The sequence below is a fragment of the Chelonia mydas genome, chromosome 13, assembly GCF_015237465.2.
Source record: "Chelonia mydas isolate rCheMyd1 chromosome 13, rCheMyd1.pri.v2, whole genome shotgun sequence".
Taxonomy (NCBI): domain Eukaryota; kingdom Metazoa; phylum Chordata; order Testudines; family Cheloniidae; genus Chelonia; species Chelonia mydas.
In genome coordinates, this window is record NC_051253.2 from 17,565,580 (window position 1) to 17,584,010 (window position 18,431).

Sequence of the window (18,431 nt, forward strand, 5' to 3'; positions counted from 1 at the left end):
AAAGGGAGGGGGAAGCGGGAACTTTCAGACAAATTGTTGCATTTGTAAGCAAGCTGTAGAAGGGAGTATTAATTTAAACTCAGACACTCCTCCCTCCCTGAAAACCCTAACTAAGGATCCAATGTTGGGTTTCCTGAGTTCAGTGGGAGCAGGATCAGCCCCTATATTCTTAGCTCTTAGGGGGATTTTGATACGTGTCTTCCTCTGGATTCAGTTTCTTTTCCATTTATCCTGAGCAGGTTAATCCTGCAGCTGACAGACACACATGCACTGACTGCTTGTTTCATTTCAGAGCAACAGCCGTGTTAGTCTGTATTCGCAAAAAGAAAAGGAGTACTTGTGGCACCTTGGTTAGTCTCTAAGGTGCCACAAGTATTGCTTGTTTTATGAGGTGGAAGAATCCACAGCAGGGAAAGCTCAACATGCATTTTGCTTTTTGAAAGCAGCCCAAAGTGAATTAACTGCACACTCTCGGGGGCATAGAAGTGGAGGGGAGAGAGTTTATCTCCCAGATGCCAGGGGAGGCAGCCTATCCTGCCTTCGATATAGATAGTTTGGGACTGTTCTAATCCCATCACACCTCCTGGGACTCTGTGGCATCACTCCTGCTTTTGCCCTTTTCACCAGATCACAGATTTTTCCATATGTCTGCACTTCTTGGAAATTGCTCACAATTCCGCAGAGAAACAGCTTCTCGTGTTAGGCTCTGATGGTGAGAATCCCAGCTTGTCATAGCCCTTTGTGGGGTTTGTGCTGCTTCCAAAGAAAGCTGAGCTCCCTGCTGTCACATCACGGCCGCTTAGCAAAGTTCTCCTGGCAGGATATTTGAAGCGCCGAAGACCAGAAGTTATAACATTTGTGTTCAGCACTGGAACTCCAGTCGCCAGCTTTGAAGGGACTTTTCAAATATCCCAGAAGTCTTTATAACCCTTGATAGTGAACTGACAGATGCTGTGCCATGCTGACATGATTCTGAGGAGAACTAACTAGAGGGGCTGCTGTTACTGAAGACATTTATGTTAGGATGGGCTAGTTCAGAAACATTAACTCCACCAATGTAAGTCCCATAGATACATTCCTGCACCACTGTTCAGAGTGTATATGGGGAGCAGAGGGTTGTTAACTTCAGTCATTAACACTTGCTATTTAAACTCTGGTGCCCCATATACCTTCATTGGAATTCAGCAGATTGTTTGAAGTGGATTCGTGGCAACTGTTGCCAAATTCTAAGACCAGCTCTCTGGCTGTAGAGGGCATGTACAGACTCTGAGGCTATCCTCTCTATATCAACACTAAAGTTTGACTAACAAGAACCCCTTGCACGGGTAATTGTGTCCTGGGGGAAATCCCTCCAGATGGAAATGTCTGCTCCAGTTTAAAATTTTACTTAGTTCCTTTTTAGCTTTGTAATACAGCAGCTCAAAAAATACAACAGAAACCGCGCTCTGTGTTCCATCATTTTATCTTTCTGGGTCCTTTTAAAATCTAGTACAAAGATCAAAGTACAGAACTGGTGGCCTGTTTTTTTTGTGTACCATAAAGGTGACCTTAGAACAGTACAGTAGTTGCACACGCAAAGTAGATGCACAAATGCAGATGCATTTTGTGTGGGCAATTGGGTGCCTGACTCATAAATGTTACCATTTGGGCTTGCAAATGATAGAGCACACAAAACTGTGAATGCAGCTCATTACATATTTGCATACACACAAATAGAGACCAGGGTGAGGCCTCCTTGAAAAAATGGCTCATAGAGAGTATGCCCCACAGCAGGATCTCAATATTAAGATCCAGTTTGGAACCTAAGCTACTTCAGTGACCCTCTAACCATATGATAATTAGATCTGAGCAACATGTTCCTAATGAAATACAAAACCAGGTGAATGTGCTCCGTTTAGGATTTTGTTACATGCTTAAAGCATAGAGCTGGTTTGTGGGTCACCCAGGTTCATGAGACTCTGGAGCAAGCCTGCGTTGAACGATGACTGTGCATGGAAACTGTGTAAACTTGGTGGTAAAACTGGTGGAAACATACATAATCTCACCTGTTTCAATTAACTCTGAGCTTTCCTCTGCATTTGAAAATCAAAGTGAAACTCGGGGTGTGGGAATCTGAAGACCGATGGCCAGAGTCTCAGCTGTGTAATTTGGTTTTGCTAAAGTGGGGCTACAGTTAATTACCTCAGCTGAGCATCTGGCCCTTATGTTTGCATGAACCCCTGAACAACTTCTCTTCAGCTTTGAAATGATCAGGGAGCCAGAGCACAATGTCTGCAAGGATAGGCTGGGCTCTTTCACGGATTTCTGCAGGTTTTCATCTGGCCCACTGGTTTATTTCTGTTCAGCAGAAATGACCCTTCCACATTGTGGGAAGACCCAGGAGGGTGAAATCCTGCCCCCACTGAAATCAATGTGAAAACCCCATTGACTTCAATGAGATAGGATTTTACCCTAAAAAAATTTCAGACTTCCCTGTGAAGTATTTGATATTCTGACTAAGAAAGAATCACTAGGAAGAGAAAGAGCAGAGGGGGAGAGAGAGAGAGAGAGAGAGATGTTGGAGACGGTCATCTCCCCATCATCTCAGTTCTTTAGTTAGGTCAGAAGTCAGCAACAGCTTTGCAATCAGAACATAAACTCAAGAGGGTCCAACAGTTTGGTATGCGTCAGTTTAACATCTGGACACTGCTGTGTGTGTGGGTCCTCCTCCAAACCTGACTTTAGCACCTTTTGATGTTTGTGGACACTCTGATGCTTGAACCTTCCCCTGGAGAATGGAGTAATGTAACATATACTGGAAAATGGTTCAGAATTTCTTGGTACCGATGGGCTCTGTTTAACTGAACAAACTTCAGTGGGCTAGAATTGGCTTTAGTCTTCAGCCCCCTTTCAGGTATGGGTTCAGTGAGAGTTTAGGTAATATGGGTCGCCTCCTGAGATCTTTACGCAGTATTTACTCAGCCCTTACTCCCACTGAAGTCAGAGTAAAGGCTGAATAAACACCGAGTAAGGCCCTCAGGATTTGGCAAACTCCCACTGAAGTCAGAGTAAAGGCTGAATAAACACCAAGTAAGGCCCTCAGGATTTGGCAAACTCCCACTGAAGTCAGAGTAAAGGCTGAATAAACCCCGAGTAAGGCCCTCAGGATTTGGCAAACTCCCACTGAAGTCAGAGTAAAGGCTGAATAAACACCAAGTAAGGCCCTCAGGATTTGGCAAACTCCCACTGAAGTCAGAGTAAAGGCTGAATAAACCCCGAGTAAGGCCCTCAGGATTTGGCCCTATGGTGTCATAAACCACCTAAAAGAGGGACAGAATACAATGCACCTTTCATGTAAACGGCACCCTAAAGCACTTTGCCAAGTTAAGTGATGCAGCAAAAACATCAAAATAAACCAATGATAGCAGAACAGGGAGAGAGAAATTAAGAGGCCTTGGAAAGGGACAGTAGTTGTATGGAATTTTCAAAGGAGCCTAGGGAAGTTAGGCACACAGCCTCCTTTGAAAATACCAGCTGGTATGTTTTCACGTGAGATCAGAAATGAGCTGGAGTAGCAATGAGATGGAGATATATAGGAAGGCTAACCCAGATGGCAGGAGAAGGAGAAGACTCTTTCACCAAAGTGGTGAGATTATGTGTAGGGGTTTGAGTGAGTGATGTTAGATTGGTGGGGAGGGGAGGGACATGAGGTATGCTGGAGCATGCCCATGAAGGGTTTTAAAAATGAAGGTGGCAATTTTCAAAATGAATGGAAAGCCCTTAGTGCTGCCGGACGATGGGATTGCTCTGGCCTCACTTCTTTGTACATTGAAGAACATGGGCAGCAGCAGCAGTCTACAGACACGGCAGCCTGTGGAGCTGGGACTTGGAGAAGCCAGGTGGAAGCTGCAGTGCAAAGGCAGGAGGTGGTGACAGCCAAGAGGATTTCAGTAGAGGTCACGGCAAAGGTACAGAAGTGGCAATAAGCCGGTTTGCAGCAACAACCGTCTGTCACTTCAAGAAGTAGTCTTTATCATTTAAATGAAAACAAACTCTCCATAAGAAAGGAATCTTTCCCTCTCTCTGCAGTGTCAGACAGGCCACATGTTGCTCTCACTCCCCACTTTTTTCCTACCAAGGCATGAATAGCTTTTGTTCACTTTTTGCAGTTTTCAGGTGTAAACATTAGTATAATGGAAATGTAGACACACGCTGGGTCCTTTTCAAACCTGCTCTGTAAATGATTTTCCCCAGGAAGCTATGCTAGGTGAGATAACAAAATTCACATGTCCTAGATCCAGAGCAAGGCTCTACAGAGAATGTCCATGTGTATGCATATTCATGTTGCAGGCATCACACTCCCAGTTGCTGCTTGCAGAGCCACAGTGCTGTCACCCATACATGCTGAGAGACAGTGGCTCATGGGTTGAGCTGATTCTCTTACATTTCACTAGTTGCCCTGGAATTTTGTACATGCACAAACTATGAGATTGGTACCATCCAGGCAAGCCAGCATTGGGTACGTAATGACTTGCTGACACAATCCAGACACGTCAGCTGAGATTTACAATTGAGCCTAAGGGAGTAAAATGGGATTTGAGTGCCTAACTCCCTTGACCTCCACTGAAAATCCCAGCCCTATGCAATACCTGTATTTTGCAAAACTTTTTATTATCTTCTGTTTTAGAGTAGCAGCCGTGTTAGTCTGTATTCGCAAAAAGAAAAGGAGTACTTGTGGCACCTTAGAGACTAACAAATTTATTTGAGCATAAGCTTTCATGAGCTACTGACTCTCGTGACTCATTCGTGACTGAATGCATCCGATGAAGTGAGCTGTAGCTCACGAAAGCTTATGTTCAAATAAATTTGTTAGTCTCTAAGGTGCCACAAGTACTCCTTTTCTTTTTGCGATTACCTTCTGTGTTATACAGCATGATACCCACTTACAGTTAGACACGTTAGACAAGTCAGTCGTCCATTTTAATATTCGGGTGGTCCTTTTGATGCAGGATTAGTTAAGTGAAAGGATAAATGCCATGCTATCAAGGATTTGGCTTGTGTAAGCAGCAGCCACTTCTCACTTCCAAAATATAAAGAAATAACCCTTCAATTTATTCATACACTTCTGGATTTTAAACAGCTGTTCTTTTCCACAGTGCACACAGCCCTCATTGGGATTCCCCATATATTGCGTTAAAAAGTGGAAGCACAAGGTTTTTTGTAGCCAGTGTCTGGGCTTAATTCATATTTATCAGATTGTAGGTACCGTGTGTGTTTTGTAATACATATAGACACAGTTATTTTTTACCGGTCTGAGGAGGTAAGCCTGACTTGACAGGTCTCCGGGGAACCCTAGCAGTATTTACTTTACTTCTCCCTGTGTTTGTTCGGAGAGGCAGCTGTTGCCTCTGTTGCCTCTGGCGTTTGTTTTCTAGTGGTCTATCCAGTTCCACAGGAGGGCTACCTTTTAAAAATGTTCACACAGCCTTTCATAGGAGCAGATGATTTGTTCCTTAGGTTGCTCTTAGGGTTGCCAACTTTCTACTCAACACAAAAGCGAACACCATTGCCCTGCTCCCTCCTCACTCCTTCTCCAAGGCCCTGCCCTACTCACTCCATCCACCCTCCCTCTGTTGCTCCATCTTCCCACCCTCACTCACTTGCTCATTTTCACTGGGCTGGCTCAGGGGGTTGGGATGCAGTAGGTGGTGAGGGCTCCAGCTGGGGGTGCAGGCTCTGAAGTGGGGCCAGAAATGAGGAGTTCAGGGTGCGGGAGGGGGCTTTGGTTTGGGATGCGGGAGGGGGCTTTGGCTCCAGCTGGGGGTGCAGGCTGAGGCCAGGGATGAGGGGTTTGGAGTATGGAAGGGGGCTCTGGGCTGAGGCAGGGAGTTGGGATGCAGGGAGTGGGGAGGTGATGGCTCCAGCTGGGGGTGCAGACTCTGGGGTGGGGCTGGGGATGAGGGGTTTTGGGTGCAGGATGGTGCTCCGGGCTGGGATCGAGGGGTTTGGCGGGTGGGAGGGGGATCAGGACTGGGGCAGGTGGTTGGGGTACAGGAGGGGGTCAGAGGTACAGGCTGTGGGTGATGCTTACCTCAAGCAGCTCCCAAAAGCAGTAGCATGTCCCCACTCCAGCTTCTACGGGAAGATGCAGCCAGGCGGCAATGTGCGCCGCGTCGTCCGCGGGTACTGCCCCCGCAGCTCCCATTGGCTGTGGTTCTCAGCTAATTCATAGATTCATAGATTCATAGATATTTAGGTCAGAAGGGACCATTATGATCATCTAGTCTGACCTCCTGCACAACGCAGGCCACAGAATTTCACCCACCACTCCCACAAAAAAACCTCACACCTATATCTGTGCTATTGAAGTCCTCAAATTGTAGTTTAAAGACCTCAAGAAGCAGAGAATCCTCCAGCAAGTGATCCGTGCCCCATGCTACAGAGGAAGGCGAAAAACCTCCAGGGCCTTCCAATCTGCCCTGGAGGAAAATTCCTTCCCGACCCCAAATATGGCGATCAGCTAAACCCTGAGCATATGGGCAAGATTCATCAGCCAGATACTACAGAAAATTCTTTCCCGGGTAACTTGGATCTTGCCCCATCTAAAACCCATCACAGGCCATTGGGCCTATTTACCATGAATATTTAATTACCAAAGCCATGTTATCCCATCATACCATCTCCTCCATAAACTTATCGAGTTTAATCTTAAAGCAAGATAGATCTTTTGCCCCCACTACTTCCCTCGGAAGGCTATTCCAAAACTTCACTCCTCTGATGGTTAGAAACCTTCGTCTAATTTCTAATCTAAATTTCCTAGTGGCCAGTTTATATCCATTTGTTCTTGTGTCCACATTGGTACTGAGTTTAAATAATTCCTCTCCCTCTCTGGTATTTATCCCTCTGATATATTTATAGAGAGCAATCATATCTCCCCTCAACCTTCTTTTAGTTAGGCTAAACAAGCCAAGCTCCCTGAGTCTCCTTTCATAAGACAAGTTTTCCATTCCTCGGATCATCCTAGTAGCCCTTCTCTGTACCTGTTCCAGTTTGAATTCATCCTTCTTAAACATGGGAGACCAGAACTGCACACAGTACTCCAGGTGAGGTCTCACCAGTGCCTTATATAACGGTACTAAGACCTCCTTATCCCTACTGGAAATACCTCTCCTGATGCATCCCAAGACGACATTAGCTTTTTTCACAGCCATATCACATTGGCAGCTCATAGTCATCCTATGATCAACCAATACTCCAAGGTCCTTTTCCTCCTCCGTTACTTCTAGTTGATGCGTCCCTAGCTTATAACTAAAATTCTTGTTATTAATCCCTAAATGCATGACCTTACACTTCTCACTATTAAATTTCATCCTATTCCTATTACTCCAGTTTACAAGGTCATCCAGATCCTCCTGTAGGGTATCCCTATCCTTCTCTAAATTAGCAATACCTCCCAGCTTTGTATCATCTGCAAACTTTATTAGCACACTCCCACTTTTTGTGCCCAGGTCAGTAATAAAAAGATTAAATAAGATTGGTCCCAAAACCGATCCCTGAGGAACTCCACTGGTAACCTCCCTCCAACTTGACAGTTCACCTTTCAGTAGGACCCGTTGTAGTCTCCCCTTTAACCAATTCCCTATCCACCTTTCAATTTTCCTATTGATGCCCATCTTATCCAATTTAACTAATAATTCCCCATGTGGCACCGTATCAAACGCCTTACTAAAATCTAAGTAAATTAGATCCACTGCGTTTCCTTTATCTAAAAAATCTGTTACTTTCTCAAAGAAGGAGATCAGGTTGGTTTGGCACGATCTACCTTTTGTAAAACCATGTTGTATTTTGTCCCATTTACCATTGACTTCAATGTCCTTAACTACCTTCTCCTTCAAAATTTTTTCCAAGACCTTGCATACTACAGATGTCAAACTAACAGGCCTATAATTACTTGGATCACTTTTTTTCCCTTTCTTAAAAATAGGAACTATGTTAGCAATTCTCCAATCATACGGTACAACCCCTGAGTTTACAGATTCATTAAAAATTCTTGCTAATGGGCTTGCAATTTCTTGTGCCAATTCCTTTAATATTCTTGGATGAAGATTATCTGGGCCCCCCGATTTAGTCCCATTAAGCTGTTTGAGTTTCGCTTCTACCTCAGATATGGTGATGTCTACCTCCATATCCTCATTCCCATTTATCATGCTACCATTATCCCTAAGATCCTCTTTAGTCTTATTAAAGACTGAGGCAAAGTATTTGTTTAGATATTGGGCCATGCCTAGATTATCCTTGACCTCCACTCCATCCTCAGTTTTTAGCGGTCCCACTTCCTCTTTCTTTGTTTTCTTCCTATTTATATGACTATAGAACCTTTTACTATTGGTTTTAATTCCCTTTGCAAGGTCCAACTCTACTTGACTTTTAGCCTGTCTCACTTTATCCCTACATATTCTGACCTCAATAAGGTAGCTTGCCTTACTGATCCCTCCCTTCTTCCACTCCCTATATGCTTTCTGCTTTTTCTTAATTACCTCTCTAAGATGCTTGCTCATCCAGCTTGGTCTACAACTCCTGGCTATGAATTTTTTCCCCTTTCTTGGGATGCAGGCTTCCGATAGCTTCTGCACCTTTAATTTAAAATAATCCCAGGCCTGCTCTACCTTTAAACCCATAAATTCTTCAGTCCAATCCACTTCCCTAACTAATTTCCTTAATTTTTGAAAGTCAGCCCTTTTGAAATCAAAAACCCTAGTCGCAGATTTATTTTTGTTAATCCTTCCATTCAGTTTGAACTGAATTAGCTCATGATCACTTGAGCCAAGATTATCCCCTACAACCATTTCCTCTATGAGGTCCTCATTACTCACCAAGACCAAATCTAAAATGGCATCCCCTCTAGTCGGTTCAGCAACTACTTGCTGAAGGAATCCATCAGCTATCGCATCTAGGAAAATCTGAGCCCTATTATTATTACTAGCACTCGTCCTCCAGTCTATATCTGGGAAGTTAAAGTCTCCCATGATCACACAGTTTCCATTAGTATTTACTTTATTAAAAACATTAAAAAGGGCTCTATCCATATCCAAATTAGATCCCGGCGGTCTATAGCACACCCCAAGCACTATCCCAGGGGAGGCTCTAATAGTTTTCTTCCCCAATTTAATTTTTGCCCAGACAGACTCAGTCATACCCATTTCATCGCTTCTTATTTCTTTACATTCTATCTTATCATTGATATACAGTGCTACTCCACCACCTTTACCTTTATTTCGGTCTTTCCTAAACAGCACATACCCTTCAATACCTGTAGCCCAGTCATGACTACTATTCCACCAGGTCTCTGTTATACCTATGATATCTGGTTTCACTTCCTGCACCAGTAACTCTAGTTCCTCCATTTTGTTACCTAGGCTCCTTGCATTAGTGTACAAACATCTTAATTTTTGCTGTTTAGCCTCACTCACATTCTGTACCCTATTAGGCACGGTTATTTTACTACCAGTATAACCTATTAGACTTGTATCTACACTGCCCTTCCTCCTACCTACAGCTGTATCCACTCTTACTTCATTTTCTTTCCACTCTATGCTGAATTCTGGCGTGGAGATTACCTGGACATCTCCCAACCATCTCCCCCAATTTCCTAGTTTAAAGCTCTCTTAATCAGTTGTGCCAGCCTCCATCCTAGAAGTCTATTTCCTTCCCTACTAATGGGAGCTGCAAAGCTGGCACTTGCAGTGGGGGCAGCATGCCAGAGCCCCCTGCCTGCCCCTATGCATAGAAGTTGGAGGGGAGACATGCTGCTGCTTCTGGGAGCTGCGCAGAGCCATGGCGGGCGCAGAGCCTGCCTTAGACCCACTGCGCTGCCGACCAGAGTTTTAACAGCCTGGTCAGCAGTGCTGACTGGAGCTGCCAGGGTCTCTTTTTGACCTGGCATTCCGGTCGAAAACCAGAAACCTGGTAACCCTATTTGCGCTAACGTCCATGTTCTTAAAATGTGCAAGAGGTTCATATCAGAGGAGACAAAGAGTGTACGTTAGCAAGAAAGAGACAATGTCCTTCTGGGAAGAATTCTGCACATAACACAGAGATCTTCTTACATGCCTGCAAAGGATGGTGAAATGTACAGCACAAAGCACAAGTGATTATTACTATTAATCCGCCTCATCACATGTCTAACAAAGCCCAGTGTTATGCAGGTGCTTTTACATTTGAAGAAAAAGTGCCCTTTTGAAAACACTGTATAGAAAAACTGATTTGATATTCTACTCAGAAAAAAGCAGTAATGCCGGTCCTCAGTTCAGAGATCCAGGCACTGACTGGGCTATTGCAGGGTTTTTTTTAAATAATACATAGCTTTTATTCTACTTCTCCTTCTTTATCATTTCCAGGTCATTAGCATTTCAGTTCCTCTTCAGAGATTAGGTCAAAATATAAATATGTGCCAGTGAGGTTTGAGAGTTTGAAGCCAACGTAATACACAGGAAGCACACAATTAGGGCAATAGAGAACATTGTGAAGTTATTTCCTGTCACTAAACACCTCTGCCTCATTTAGCTGTTTGCAGATGAATTAATTAGATCTGAACCCTTTCTTAAAGCTTCATTCTTCCTCTCAGCTGTGACTCTTCATTGTTTCAAAAAGAGATGGAAAATGGTCTTCATATGGGCAAATACTGCACATAAGTATTTCTTGACAATATGCTTGTATGATGGTACTTAAGTTCTTTTCTTCCTTTACCAGAAATTGCTGATTTTAAATTTCTCATGATGAAAGCCTAAATATCAGCAGTCAGTAATTCTGCAATTAACACAATAAATCGCTGCAGTATTATCTGCAATATAAGAGGCATGATAGTAAATTATAATAATAAATAGTTTTGATCTCACACCAGTTTTACATTGGCGTAATTTCACTGACATCAGTGGAGTTGCTCCTGATTTACGCCGGTGTAAATGGAGTTGCACCCATGTAAAACCTGTATATGTGAAAATTGAATCAAGCCCAATATCTTACACTGATATTCTGGCTTTCATCCTGAAGTAGCCCAAATAGTTTTACAAACCATACTGTCTATATATAGACAGGAATCACTTTATTCATTACTAAAATCCAGCTTCCTCTTGGGTGGAACTCAGTAGCTTTTTAACAGCACATAACACTATGGAAAAGTTTAGAAGTGACCAAGAGGAGAACAATTCCATCTCCAATTGAAATTACTTGATTTCTGATTGAATGTGACTGGGAACTGTAGCAGAGTTTCTTTCATAAAAGTTCTTTCTTTAGGTGGTTTTCAATATGCTTAGAAAGAAGTACCCAAAGACCTGGGTTTCCTTAGACCTATATATTTAGTTTGAATGTGCTAATATGAAAATATGTCTCATATCAGATTGAAATATTTGGAAATAGCCCCAGTGCAGTCATTGTTTAAATTATCCTGAGATTATTTACTATGTTGTGGTTGAGATTTAAGCACAGATCTGTATATCACAGAATGTTTGTCACATGGAGGATGAAGGATGTTCATGTTTCCTGTAATTTCTGCAGGGTGATTGGTTATGATTTGTGCATCTAATCCACACTAGAAGAATGTGAGCACTCTGCTGAGGCTGAGGGCTAGCAGTTAAGCAGCTTGAACTAGGATGCACCTGAATTCAAAGCCCAGATTTCACCAAATGTTCATTTGAAACCATCCAAATATTTTAATATATCCATGTTCCCAAAGAGGTTGTGAGCAACTGCATTGAAGACAATTGAGTTATAACAGTGTCAATTTGGTGTCCCAGTTGATCCGAAGCGCAGACCCAAGGGCAGTGGCAGTGCTCACCGAAGCAATGAGAAGAGAAAGGAGGTGTTGTACATTCAAATACAGGGTTTTTATGGGAATGAGAAGTTATTCCCAGCATTGCCAGGGCCAGATTAAGGTATAGAAACTGCAGGCCTGTGATGAGGGCTCCACTTTCTGAAAGCACATGATGAGATCAGAATCTCAACTTTCATTTGAAAAATGTGTTTCTGTTTCCTCATAGATGCAAAGAAAAGCTTGAAATGTGACGTGCACCAGAGGGGATATGTGGGGGGAGGGGCGGGCAGGGTCGCACCCCCGCCAGCCGCCTCCTCCCCTCCCGATTTGCTGCTTGGCTTGTACTGAGCATGCTCACATGGACTGAGCATGCTCAGTAACACTGCTGAAGCCGGCTGCCCTCACTCCGCCCCCTCACTATTGGCAGGGCATGGGTCACCCCTGCCTGAGTGTAACTGATGCATGTCTGAGTTTGCAGAAGCCTGAAACAATAGCTCCAGGAAGTTTGAATTAGCCCCTTTATCTTAACTCTGAAATTTGCTCATCTCCCCCGACCCCCACAGCTGGAGTGGGGCCATGAGGAGGCATAAGGAGCTGGCTAGGATGCTGGGTTGCCTTAATTCAAACCTGAGTATTACCAAAGTTAAAAAATAGTCTGTCAAATATCAATCCAAGCCAATATATGGCATCAGCTACCTGTCTAGGGAACAGGCTTCATAATACTGCACTTTCAGATACTGTTTATTGCTGATTTGGTCGTGGGCTGTCCCATGCCGTTTGGCTGTTTCTGTTCCCTTTTTCATTTCTCCCTGAGTTATGCACAGCTTCTCTTCCTTGTATTTACTTGGAAATCTCTTTCTATTCCTGAACATTTGAGGAAGTATGTTTTGAATTTTGGGTAGGGAAGTTGAGCATGTGTCTCGTTGCAATCTCTGCTCTGTTGTTTTGATTACAGAGTCATTCCCACTTTGTTTTCGACTGTGTCGTCCACTCCTTGTTTTTATTTCTAGTTTGCGATCACGGAGTTTAGAGTTGGTGAGAGCCTATCCTTGCTTTGTATATTTCATGTAGTCATGTAACACTTGTTGTCACTGCATTATTAGCTAGAGCTATAACTCAAGTTTGACCTCTAACCTGTCTCCCATCCACACACAAAAATCTGTAGTGTCATGTCTACACTACAGAGCCTATGTCGGCCTAGCTGTGTAGTTGCGTCTACCGTGGGGGTTCTGCCAGCATAATTATGTCTCCTATGGGGGTGTGAAGTTTTTACCTCCCTAGCCAACATAGCTGTGCTGGCAGAACTTTGTAGCGTAGATCAGTCCTAGCTCGAAGGAAGTGGTGCTTCAAACTGGAGCTAGCTGGCCCATCAGGTGCGGAGGGGTTGACATTCGAGTGCAGCTGACACTTGAGCTGCTAATGCAAGGGATGCAGCATCTGCTAATCCAGGTACTTTGCTAACTCCAAACACTGTGCTGTTCTTTTTAGGGATAGGGCTAGTTTCTTAAGTGTTACTCAGTTTTGAATGTGGTTGCAATGATACTTTGTCTGGAAGTTAGTATTGTTGAGGGCTGGGAGTGAAAAGTTCTTGGAGTGTGGTTTTAACAAGCCTTCTTAGTGGTTTGTGGTGGAAAACGGGGAGATGGGAAGATAGCTGAGTATAAGGGCATGTACACACTAGGAAAATAAGTGTCCTTTTACCATGTTTTAACTAAACACTAAGGTATGTTTAACTTGACGTACTAATACATGTTAAAACTACAACAGCCTTGTCCACACTAGAATTTTACCATGTGTTAGTTAACACATTCACTAACAAGTGGTAAAAACACACCTTGTTTCCTAGTGGAGACAAAGACTAAGTATTTAAGCCCCAACAAGAACCCCTCAGAACCCATTTCAGAGGGAATCCAATGTGATTATCCATCTGTGAAAGACTCCTGTCTGCCAGATTCATGCCTTAAATGAATGCCACATGCAGTGGAAGTTCTGAGTTGCACAATTCAAGGTAAATGACTTGCAGTTGTGACAGTAGACTGTCAGTGTAGTAGACTGAATGGCGTAAGACTTGCATGCAAAGGGAGGCATTAAAAAAATCTGGCCTGTGAAAAGAAAATATCCATGTAACTATTGTTTGCATATTCCAAGAGTGTGTGTGCATTTCCCTGTGAGTCTGTGTAAGGATGGAGAGGACCTTATTTTTCCTATCCTTATAAAGATGCATGATGCAGCTTGCCCTGTGATGTAGTACAGAAAGGAAACATTTCACTTCATAGTCTCTTCCGCTTAATATAGCTTTTCACGAATCCTGCGAGGCATTTGCACCTTGAGTAAACATGCATGATGTGTGGTGAATCAGACATGGCCTACTGTGTTTGGGGAGCGAGCATACCTTTAAGGCAACGAGTCACAGACTCATAGTGCACAAATAAATATTATGTTGATGCAGCAGCAGAGTTTTAAACAAAAACAAATCCTCCATGGGCTGTTTTTCTGCAATGGGCTGTTTTCCGAGCAATTAGCACGCACACAGGGAAGAAGGAACCTTGAGTTTCAAGAAAAGTAGGAGGGGAAGGAAAATCTGCCCTACTGATCTGGCTTGTGCTATTGACTTGAGTGATTCTCCATTTGCTTCTAGACGTTGTGTAGTCCTAGTATTCTGAGCTAGGCTCTACCTCTCTGTGCTGGTGTGCTACCATTTCCCCTCTCTTTTCTGTTGTGCATGCAGCAATCCACCACTGAGCTTGAGCTGTTCTAAAACCCAGCCTAATGATTGCACAAGACCAAGGTATATGGGCAGATAGAATAGGAACAGTATCTATCTACTGTCTGTCCATCCATCCCAGGCTCACTGCCATGGGACCTGAGCATCTTCACGGTTTAACTTTTGATTATACCTAGGGCTGCAGATTTATCACAGAATTTTTTAATCAAAAATCACAGAGCAGTCATGGGAAATTTAGTAGAAGTGATTTATGATTTAAAAAAATGCAATAACAAATGAGGAGGAGGGTTCTGGGTCTGGGGAGGGCTGGATAATGATCCCACCCTGCATGCGCACCGCAGTGATTGTTCCTGCAGCTCCTGTCCTGCAAGGTTGGGCCCAGATCCCCACTCCAGGTGTTTCAACCTGGCACATGGGGTCACAGCGCTGCTCAGATTTGGCCTGGCCAGCCCTCCATCATGACAGTGGAGAGGCAGCCAGGCCAAACCTGAGCAGCACTGTGACTTCACGCACCAGTGGCAGGGAGCCAAAGCCATGGAACAAAAACCTCAGGAGCTGTTGCTGCAGGGTGAGTTTATTAAAATCATAGACACAAAGATGAGTCATGGACAAATGGGAAAATCACAGTATCTGTGACATGTTTTCCACCATGACAAATCTGCAGCCCTACTTATAACTTTCTTATACTGTATGTCTTAAGCTGCTCTCCCTTCCCCCACCATCCCATCGTTTTCTTTATAATTTGGGGAAGGCTAAAACAAGTCAAATAAGTGAGTTTTGCCTTTGATTCTGAAAGGGTGAGTTTCCTGGCCATCCTAGTGTGAATGAATTCCATCACCATGGAAAGCTCAGTTCCCTATGTTTATGAGTCTTGCCCTTGTGATTGATGGTTCTGCTATCCCAGAGAAGTACAGCTATTATAGGTGAACATGACTGTGCTGAGGGAGACAGTTCCTCTGACAATCTGTCTAAGGCATCAGGACCAAACCCTTGAATTCACGGTGTAGTCAGTGCAGAGTATGGAGCCGGGGCTCTTTGCAGCCTTGGATTCTGAGTAGCCAGTGGCTGACTTCAGAACCAACTGAATCTTTTTTAATTAAGTGAAGGGGTCACTAATGTTTGGCTCTTTGTGGCCAAATCAGAGTTGGATGGGATACAGACTTCTGGCCAGTCAGAGATGGAAGAGGCCATTTTTTGCATTCCCAGATCTTTAGGAATCTAGAAGGACGCCACAGCAGAAGTCTATTTGGATGCTGAGAGAGCGGATGCCCTTAATGGAGGGTGAGGTTATGGACATGGCAGGTTGTTCAAAGTGCTCCCTTCTTCCCACCAGCATCACCTTTGTCATGCCAGGGCTCAACTTCAGCCAGTTATTCTTCATCTCCAGGTACCAGGGTGATGGTACTATTGATGATGTTGGATGCTAAAGAAGATATGTAGAGCTGGCTGCCATCAGTGTATTGCGGGCACTTGAGCCTATGCCAACTGCTAAATGGGAGACGATGCTGGTGCAGATGTGGTCTAAGCCAGGTAAAAACTGGTAAGAGTTACCTGCAAAGGATGGGAAACGTTGACTCAAAGCATTTAACAAAATGTCTCTAGAGAAGGACTTATTTTCCCAAGCATATTTGGGAGCAGGTTGGAAGGAAGGCAGCATTGTCATGTGATCACAGCACGGAACATTAGCTGTTGGGCTGTTCTTTAACCACTTGGATTGTTTTCTTTAGTCTGAGTGACTGTTGCAAAAGACTTTGATTTCAGAAGAAAAGGGATTTAAAACCAGGGAACAGATAGTTTTGCATCCAGTAAGTCCAGATTTTTATGGTTACATTTTGAAAAGTTGGCTATTAGGTTTCTAGGACAAAAAACAACAACAATCTCATTTAACAACTGTCTCGTTTCAGAGACACTAGAGAGATTGTTGTTTATACGCATCAAGATGATCAGAAGGTTGGAACAGACTAGACAGTTTGTCTACAAAGCTGATTCTCTCTCTTCCCCCTAGCATGCCTTTCCCTCTTTCTTTTCTCTCTCTCTCCTTCTATGTCTCGCTATTTTTTCATCTCAGTTTCTCTGTGTGTGCCCCTCACTCTCTCAGTCTCACACTCAAATGATCTTTTCAGACAGGCGTCACAGAAAAGCTGTTTTTTAAATTAACACAGGCTCTGCTTTTTATTGACTAGACTGTAACAGCTAATGTGATTTGCACCTTCTTCTTACCAGCTTTCTATTATTAGAAATATATATTGCTGGGACTTAGATGTTGGTAAATATTAGTCACCAGTGGAGCTCGCTAATTGTGTAGATTATTTAATTATTCCAATTGGATTTGTTATTTCCAAACAGCGAGAGGAGCCTGTATTAAAGCAAGCAAGAGTCCCTGCTTGGCTTATAGTTTTAGAATTAGGGGAACAGCTTTTCTGTCTCATATAAATCTGACGCCTATTAATTAGTGCTCAGATATCACACCCAGTGCTGGAGATGGGGAGGGGGGCATCATACTCCCCCTTTCCCCCCATACTTCCTGTCGATCCTGGTGCCGTTGCTCATCATGTTGAACAGTTCATCTCAAACAGTCCCAGTGGCTTCCCCAGTTGCTGCCAGGACATTTGGAAGCACATGAACATTTTGGGTGACTTCAGCAAACTTACTGGTTAAGGTTATTGGCTGGGTTCTTATAAACTGGCTCCTGGGTCATGTGGAAAAAAACGTTCTGTCCCCTAAAAATAATGGTTCTCAAAAACTTTCCCATCTTGGGACTCTGCTCCCAACTCCCCACAGCTAGCTGGGATCTAGCCAGGATCCTCTTCTTATGTAGCCATATGGGAAAAGCAAGGTGGTTGTGACCCCTGACATTTCTTTGTGAACCCCAGCTTGAGAATCCATACTCTGGGAATAATATATATACGATGGGCCTAATCTGTCTCTCCATCCATCTAACTGTCAGTTGTGTACTGGCATCCATCCCTGTAGTGTCTGAACACCTTCTGATTCTCTTCTCCCTTGTGGTCCAGCAGTAACAAATGAGAGAGGGCCAGGGCTGAGCAGGAATATAGTGGTGCCCATGCAGTACTGAAGGGCAAATAAATGGCTCACGCTCACACTCTTCAAGCCAAGAAACTAGAGGCAGAGACAGTCACAGGCCACAGGTTTGATTCAGCAACATAGCTCCCTGTGGTGTTATGGGCAGTTGCCAGCTCCACATGAAGCCGAATCAATAATTAGCTGGGTCTGCATCAGTTGACATAGACGCTGCTCAGAAAGAGTCCAACTTTTAAAGGCTTTTTATCGTTCAGTAACAGGACAGCTTTGTACCATACATACAAAGGAATGACACAAATCCCCCTCCGTCTCAGGAGGGTAAGGAAAGCCTCTTCTTCCCCTGCTTGCAACACTCCCCAGGGCTCAGCCCCTTGCATAGGAGGTGAGTATAGAAACCACTAACAAGGACAGACAGGAAAAACCCTCTCCCCTTTTATGTCTTGATTGCTTTAATTGATCCCAGCAGATTCCCTCCTCTGGGTTCCCCCTCAGTCAGCCTCCCCTGCAGGTGCTTGTCTGTGTCTGCCAGGATGCCTTGGAGGGGAAGGGTAAAATTCTCTTCTCCTCACCTTAAGGGAGGCTTTTAACCCCATCACTGCATCGCGAATGTCCTCTGCTAAATCCTTACAACTGAATCAAACATGTTGTGGTCATATATATTCAGTGTAAATACAGACGGTCCCTCACTAGCAGTAGCCTGAACAGAACTCTGAAGACAGGTATTGGAAACATTGTCCATTTGTATCTGGACCTGAGCTTTTTATTGGACTGGGACTTTTACAGCCAAAGATGTACTGAGTCGGGGGGCCTAGGCAAGGGTGAAAAGTTCTGACGTCGTTTTGACTGCACCTTTAAACTAGTCCAAGTAAAATGAAA

The 18,431-nt window shown here is 43.9% G+C and overlaps 1 protein-coding gene across 5 annotated transcripts in view; it reads left to right on the plus strand.

The window, feature by feature from the left end:
• PREX1 (phosphatidylinositol-3,4,5-trisphosphate dependent Rac exchange factor 1) overlaps window positions 1-18,431 on the plus strand; it is a 225,226-nt gene that overhangs the window by 78,590 nt on the left and 128,205 nt on the right. The window lies entirely within an intron of this gene.